This window comes from Globicephala melas, chromosome 10 (genome assembly GCF_963455315.2).
Source record: "Globicephala melas chromosome 10, mGloMel1.2, whole genome shotgun sequence".
Taxonomy (NCBI): domain Eukaryota; kingdom Metazoa; phylum Chordata; class Mammalia; order Artiodactyla; family Delphinidae; genus Globicephala; species Globicephala melas.
In genome coordinates this window covers 63,740,643-63,747,124 of record NC_083323.1, presented here as the reverse complement: position 1 = coordinate 63,747,124, position 6,482 = coordinate 63,740,643, and the positions used below count along the sequence as shown (strand labels likewise).

General features: G+C 43.1%; 1 pseudogene; it reads left to right on the top strand.

The window, feature by feature from the left end:
* Nucleotides 1–5,234: 5,234 nt before the first annotated feature.
* Nucleotides 5,235–6,019, top strand: LOC115841274 (olfactory receptor 11A1-like; annotated as a pseudogene).
* The last annotated feature ends 463 nt before the right edge of the window (nt 6,020–6,482 follow it).

The window sequence follows — 6,482 nt, the reverse complement described above, 5'->3', positions numbered from 1 at the left end:
CATGTATGTCTGTAGATCTGTGTGTCTGTTCCACCATACTTTGGAGGTAGCAAGCGTCTGAAGATAGTTTTTATGGACCAACTTAATCATATTTCCAGGCCAACCCATCACAGTTTTCTTCTTTTCCTTAATATCTTCTATTTACCCTTCTCTATTACCCAAAGGCAATACTGTGGAATGTCAGCTTTGAATTTGGGCTTCACCAGTCACTGATTGTATGATCCTGGACAACGTACTCAATCTCTCTATGCTATACTCACCTGATATATGTAAATTGTAGATAATGATAATAACTACCTCCCTCAATTCTTGTGAGGCTTCAATGAGATAATTTTGTAAAACTCTTATCAGAGTGCCTCACACATAAGAGATATTCACTAACTGATCTCTTTTAGTATCGTTCTTTTGTTTTCTGGTCTTAACACGTCCTCCTCTTTATATTCTCTCCATTCATTCTTGATGCTTGTATCAGTTAGTTGATATGAGGGACACAGGAAGCTAGTCCTGTGAAGATGAATTTTTTCCCAGGCAGGATTTCTGCATTCAGGAAAGCCAGCTCTGGACGAAAGAGGTTTCTGATGAGGGTAACATGTATCCATCATCAAGACGCAGGTAACTGAGAGTAGTTCAGATAACTCCGCTAACCAAATTTTGTTTTGTTCATTGCCTTATACCTAGAGTCTAGAACAGTGTCTGACAGGTTATAAATACTTGGTAAGTACAATATTTCTTGAATTAATTAATGTATGGCACGGTTTTATACAAAAACTAATCTAATACCTAGGAAACAGCATGTAGACCCTTCATTTCCACTTTCAACTCACAGATAACACTTCAGGGGGAAAAAAGCTGAAATTAAACTTTTAAACACAAGTTGGATACTTTTATTGCTATTATCATAAATTCTACATTAATAAACACTGGACTTCCTTTCTACCTGGAAAAGTCTCTTATTCTGTTTCTCAACTGGCATCTCTCTCAGGCTCTTTACAGCAACCCAAGACTGAGGCAGCCCTATTTACTCTCAGCTACTCTCTCAAAAACAATATTATAGTTACTTCCTTGCAAGTCACCTTTTCCTCATCCAAGTCTTTCCACTCTGCCTTTCAGCTGTCAAAGTAAGACACTTGTGCAGTCTCCTCCAGGAGGAGCCATTCTAGTCTGTTACTAGGAAAAATCCAACCTCTGCTGTGGCCCTGTGCTGTCTTCCTTCTGGCCTAGGTCCCCTCTCTGCTTTCATATGGAAGGAACTCAGTGCTATATTCCTGCAGCAAGGTTTCTTCTTTGTATCTGTCATTTAACTGCATTTTACTATCTACCTGGACTCTCTTTAAGAGGACTGACCTGGTTTATGTAAATCTGTGATGTTAAAAACTATCAAACTAAACAGAAAAAATTATCTACAGAATTATATCGCTGTCAGCTCGATGCTTTGTGACCACCTAGAGGGGTGGGATAGGGAGGGTGGGAGGGAGGTTCAAGAGGGAGGGGAGATAGGGATATATGTATACGTATAGCTGATTCACTTTGTTGTACAGCAGAAACTAACACAACACTGTAAAGCATTTATACTCCAATAAAGATATATTTTTTAAAAAAGAATTATATGGCTGTTTTCTCCTGCCTCCTCCCTGTTTAGAGATTAAAGCAGGACCCAGGTCTTGACCCATGCCAGAGTAGGAAGACTGCTAATCTAGCCCTTAGAGGTCATACTCTAGATAATCCGTCCCAATGATGCAAGAACAAATGATAGCATACATGCATTTCACATTGGGGTTCATTCTGAGTATCAGATATTTATTAAATAAGTTAATATTTGTTTTATGAATTATAAAGTATTAAATGTTGGTTTTAATCGTGGATATTCTTATGTCTTTCCAGTTTTTCCCTATCTCATAAGGAAGAGGTCATTAGATTTGAGTGAAACATATGGATGTGGTTCCTGATGAATGAACCAAAACATTTCCCTGGAACAAAAACATAGATGCAGCTGATCTCGTTGACTCCAAGATACATCTCCTCCTTAGGGAGGCTTTTCTTCAACCCCCAGAAGGGAAGGAGGCTGTCTCTCTCTAGAAAAGGCAGTAGTGTCCATAGCAGCATATATAGAATAGGGTCAACAGCTTCCATGAGTACCTTGGAGTGGGGAGAAGCCAATACCATGGAGCCTTCATAGGAGAGAAGCAGAAAGTCCACAGATCTGTAAGCTGGAAGAAGAATTTAGTCCAGGGGTAAGACAACCAGGGGAGAAGGCATTGACTCCAAGCCCAAAGCAGGTCATGTCCCCTCTCTACTGAACCTGAGTATCTAGAATTTATCTGGGCCCAGACTACCCTCTGCCTCCAGGGAGGACCACCTCTGACACAACCTTAACAAATTCGGAAGCATGCCATATTTTTTTTAATGTCTTGTGTTTGTTCCAAGTACTTCCAATGAATGGGGCCCATATTTGCCAACAAACTTCTAGATGCTCTAGGAAGAAACTTCATTGTCCCCACTCTTACCCTCTCTTAAAGTGAGCCTTACCTTATTTTCGTACCCCAAAAATCATGCTGTAAATAACAATTGTTAGCCCCATAAGAATCCCCTCTGTGAAACCAGCACAGGTAGGTGGGTATGGGGTTTCTACCACCACCACCCCCATGGTCCTTGTTCTGCCCTCTGAGCGTCTATGGGATAATTATAATCCCTCTTCTTCATAAGAATCCCTCCAATATTGAAAACAGCTATCATCATCTTCCATTAGTTTAGTCTTTTCCAGGTTAAACCTCTCCACACTCTTCATATGTTCCTCCTACTTTATACCTACTAAGTCCTAATTCATGATGGTCAAAAAAAAAAATCTCAAATCATTCTCACAGAAGTGGGCACCAAGTCAGGTCTTATCTTTCCTGTAATTTTTCAACTGATTGTTAAAGCTTATCTGCAGAGTTTATATGTGCCCTTGTTAAATTTCATCTTGTCTTTAGCATTCCAAAAGACACGATTATTTTGCATTATAATTCTATCACCTGTAATATTGGTTACCCCTCTTTGATTCGTATCATCTGAAGTTTCATGAGCCATGCATATTTGCTATGTCTAGATAGGTGAATGAAACAAGATCTACAAAACTTTCTCCTTTTCACTAGACTTCTTTCTCAGACTTTCAGAGGGTCATTAATGAATACTTTTGCTATATAGTAAACAAACTAAGAGTATTCTCTTTAAGCTCACAGGCATCATGTTTTCTGTTAAGCTTTACTGAAGTCAATATGCCCTTTTCCCACCCCTTTCTCCTGATCTACTAAATTATTTTTTGATCTACTAAATTATTAATACTATCAGTAAAAGACATTATGTGAAGTTTCACACTGTAATTCGCATTATATAGTTCCTAATGATATCTCCTTATGAGAATTCCAAATGTTCTGTAAAACACCTATTTAAGAATTTTAACAGGGACCAAGGTCAAATTCACTGGTTAGCAAGAACGATAGTAACTTTTTGATCATAAGCATCGATTCAGGGTCCAGATTTGAAACGTTTTGGGTCAGTTGACTGGTTTGTTGGTTTGGTTAGTTTTACTAGCTTCTTCCCTTGCTCCATCTCTCTGCTAAATCTGGAGTCCTATTCCACTCTCATTTCAAGTCTCTCCCTAGTTCTTTCAGAAGTCACTAGTACATAGAAGACAAAATATGTTCAAAAACATATGAAAGTACTCTATTTGCTCTATGTCTGTACTGCCCATGCGACCAATGTGTGTCTGCATGGTGTAAGCTCAAGTCCAGAAGAACAGGTAGGACCAGGAAAAGAACACAAAAACCCTGTGTTCTTGCTGCCATCTGCCAATGTGGAAAGTCATCTTTCTTAACTTTAAAAATGAGAAAACTGGGGGCTTCCCTGGTGGCACAGTGATTGAGAGTCCGCCTGCCGATGCAGGGGACGCGGATTCATGCCCCGGTCCGGGAAGATCCCACATGCCGCGAAGCGGCTGGGCCCGTGAGCCATGGCCGCTGAGCCTGCGCTCCGCCATGGGAGAGGCCACAACAGTGAGAGGCCCACGTACCGCAAAAAAAAATAAATAAATAAAAATAAATGAGAAAACTCTATGTTGTGTTGGGCTTTCTGGTTTCTTCAGCTTAACACATACACACACACACACACACACACATCTCTTTGACTTCCACCTACAATCTTAATCATGGTTCCATCTCAAGCTCTGAGTAGCAATATTCCAATATTCCCTCAGTTAGGGGAGGGACCAAAGATTCCTTCTCTCTTGGTAATCATTTAAATGTCTCTTTCTCTAGCCCAAGCATTAATTTCAGATGCTGAAAGTTTCCATGGCAATTTGCTATTGGAAATTTATTATAATTCATTTATTTATTTTTTCATATATTCCACAAGTACTTACCAAGATCTTCCTGTGTGTTGGTATTATCTTCCTGCAATAACTGAGAGAAAACAAACCACGGTAGAAATTTCTAAAGAATCTACAGTTAGGTGAGATAAGCTGAACATTTTGGCCTGTATAGGGAACATGAGGCAGGAGAATCAAGAAAAGGAAAGTATCCCCAGCTTCCGGCAAACTGATTAGAGACTGGGCAAAGTTTGAAAATGGCTTTACCAACAGTCACCAGGGCACTTGTCCAAGGAAAAAGAATGGCTTCCCAGGAGAGTGGGATCTAGGTTAATTCAGATCTTTCTATATGGCATCTCTCACGGAGTAGATGACGTACATTTTTTGTCAGGATTTCCATCTCATTTTCTTGGAAAGGGAAAATAGTCTGAGATGAGTGACTGCTTCGGGAATGTGCATGACCTAGAGCAGGACCACCTCCCAAGAAGTCCTGGGCCCTCTTCCTACCCTTCCAGAAGAGTTTACCAGGGATGGTTCTCCTGTTGATGTTCAGCGAAGATTGTCAGGTAAAGAGCTGGTTGGAAGAGCCCCATACTGCTCTCTGATATGGACATTTCTATCACTCAGAAAGCATTTCAAAAAGCACTGTAGGATAGTGGTTAGCAGCTTTGGAGTCAAGCAAACTTGAGTTCAAATCATGACTCCACCATAATGACCTTGAATAATCGACTTAAACTCACTGTGTCTCAGTTTCTCTTCTATAAACAGGAGACAATAAAGCCTGTACCCAGTGCTTGCTTGATGAATAAATTAATAAGCCAAACATGGCGTGTGGTCATAATACAGTCTTGGTTAATATTACCTTCCTCTGTTCTCTTGAGGACAAATCTAGATGAGAAAGCAGCCCAGTAGTGACAGCAAGAACCAGACCGCCTGGCTAATCCTAGAGGGCTTTGAGGAGCTGCAACACCTGGGCTTTCTCCCGTTCACCCTCTTTCTGGCCGTCTATGTGGTGACAGTCGTGCTGGCTGTGGCCTCCAGTCGGACTCTTCACACACCCATGTACTTTTTCCTCTGCCGCTTCTCCCTGCTGGAGATTGGCTATACCTCAAACATCGTGCCTCAGCTGTTGCAAAGCTTCCTGGATGGGCGGGAAACCATCTCGCTGGTCACCGTCTGGTCCAGTTCTACTCTTTTGTCTCACTGACTGCAGTTGAGTGCCTGCTACTGCTGCCACGTCCCATGATACTACTTGGCCATCTGCCACGTCCTTTGCTATCCTGCCCTGATGAGCAGCTGGTTGTATGGCTGCCTGGGGCCTAGTTCAGTGGCTTCTCCTTCTCTGCCTTCACTCTGGCCCTGGCAGCCCCTCTGCCTCTCTGCCCTGGCAGCAGGGAGATGGACCACTACTTCTGTGAGTTTGCTCCAGTTGTAGGGCTATTCTATGGGGATGTGGGGGTCATGTGGGGAGCTGGAGCGAGCATCTCAGGTTTCCTGACACTGGCCCCCTTCCTGTGGATTGTGGCATCCTATGCCTTCATTCTAAGCGCTGCGCTGCGAATACCTTCAAGCTATGGAAAGCAGAAAGCCTTCTCCACCTGTTCCTCTCACCTCCGAGCCTGGAGATCCAGCCTGAGAGCCGCAGGTGGACTCCACTGGTGCTCTGGCGCCCTCTAGTGGCCATATGCTGTAATGCCAACTCTCAGCCCTTCCTCCTGCCTCCCTCCCCAGCCCTAGGGGCTGCACTGGCCTTGGGCACCTGCCAGCCTGATTTCGTTCCTCCTCTCCCTCTAAGTGCAACGAAGTGCCCTACAGAGGTTTAGGATCTCTTGGAGAAAAGAAAAGGATAACCCACCATCTAAAATGGCACAAGATGTTTGCAAATCATGTATCTGATAATGGTCTGTAGCCCACCAGCCAAGCCCCCTGCTGCCCAGTGGGGTACCTGCGTGGCCCCTCCCATCCCAGGTGATAAGGGGATTTCAGGCCCCACAGCACCCGAGGGGTGGGCACTGGTCATCCTCAACACCCTCAAGGAGTGAGTGCTGGATTGTTTTGAACCCAGATTACTTCCCCCATTTCTGCCATCAAAGGCTGGGGGCTTCCTCATGCCTCCGGAAGAACACACAGTATTTGCAAG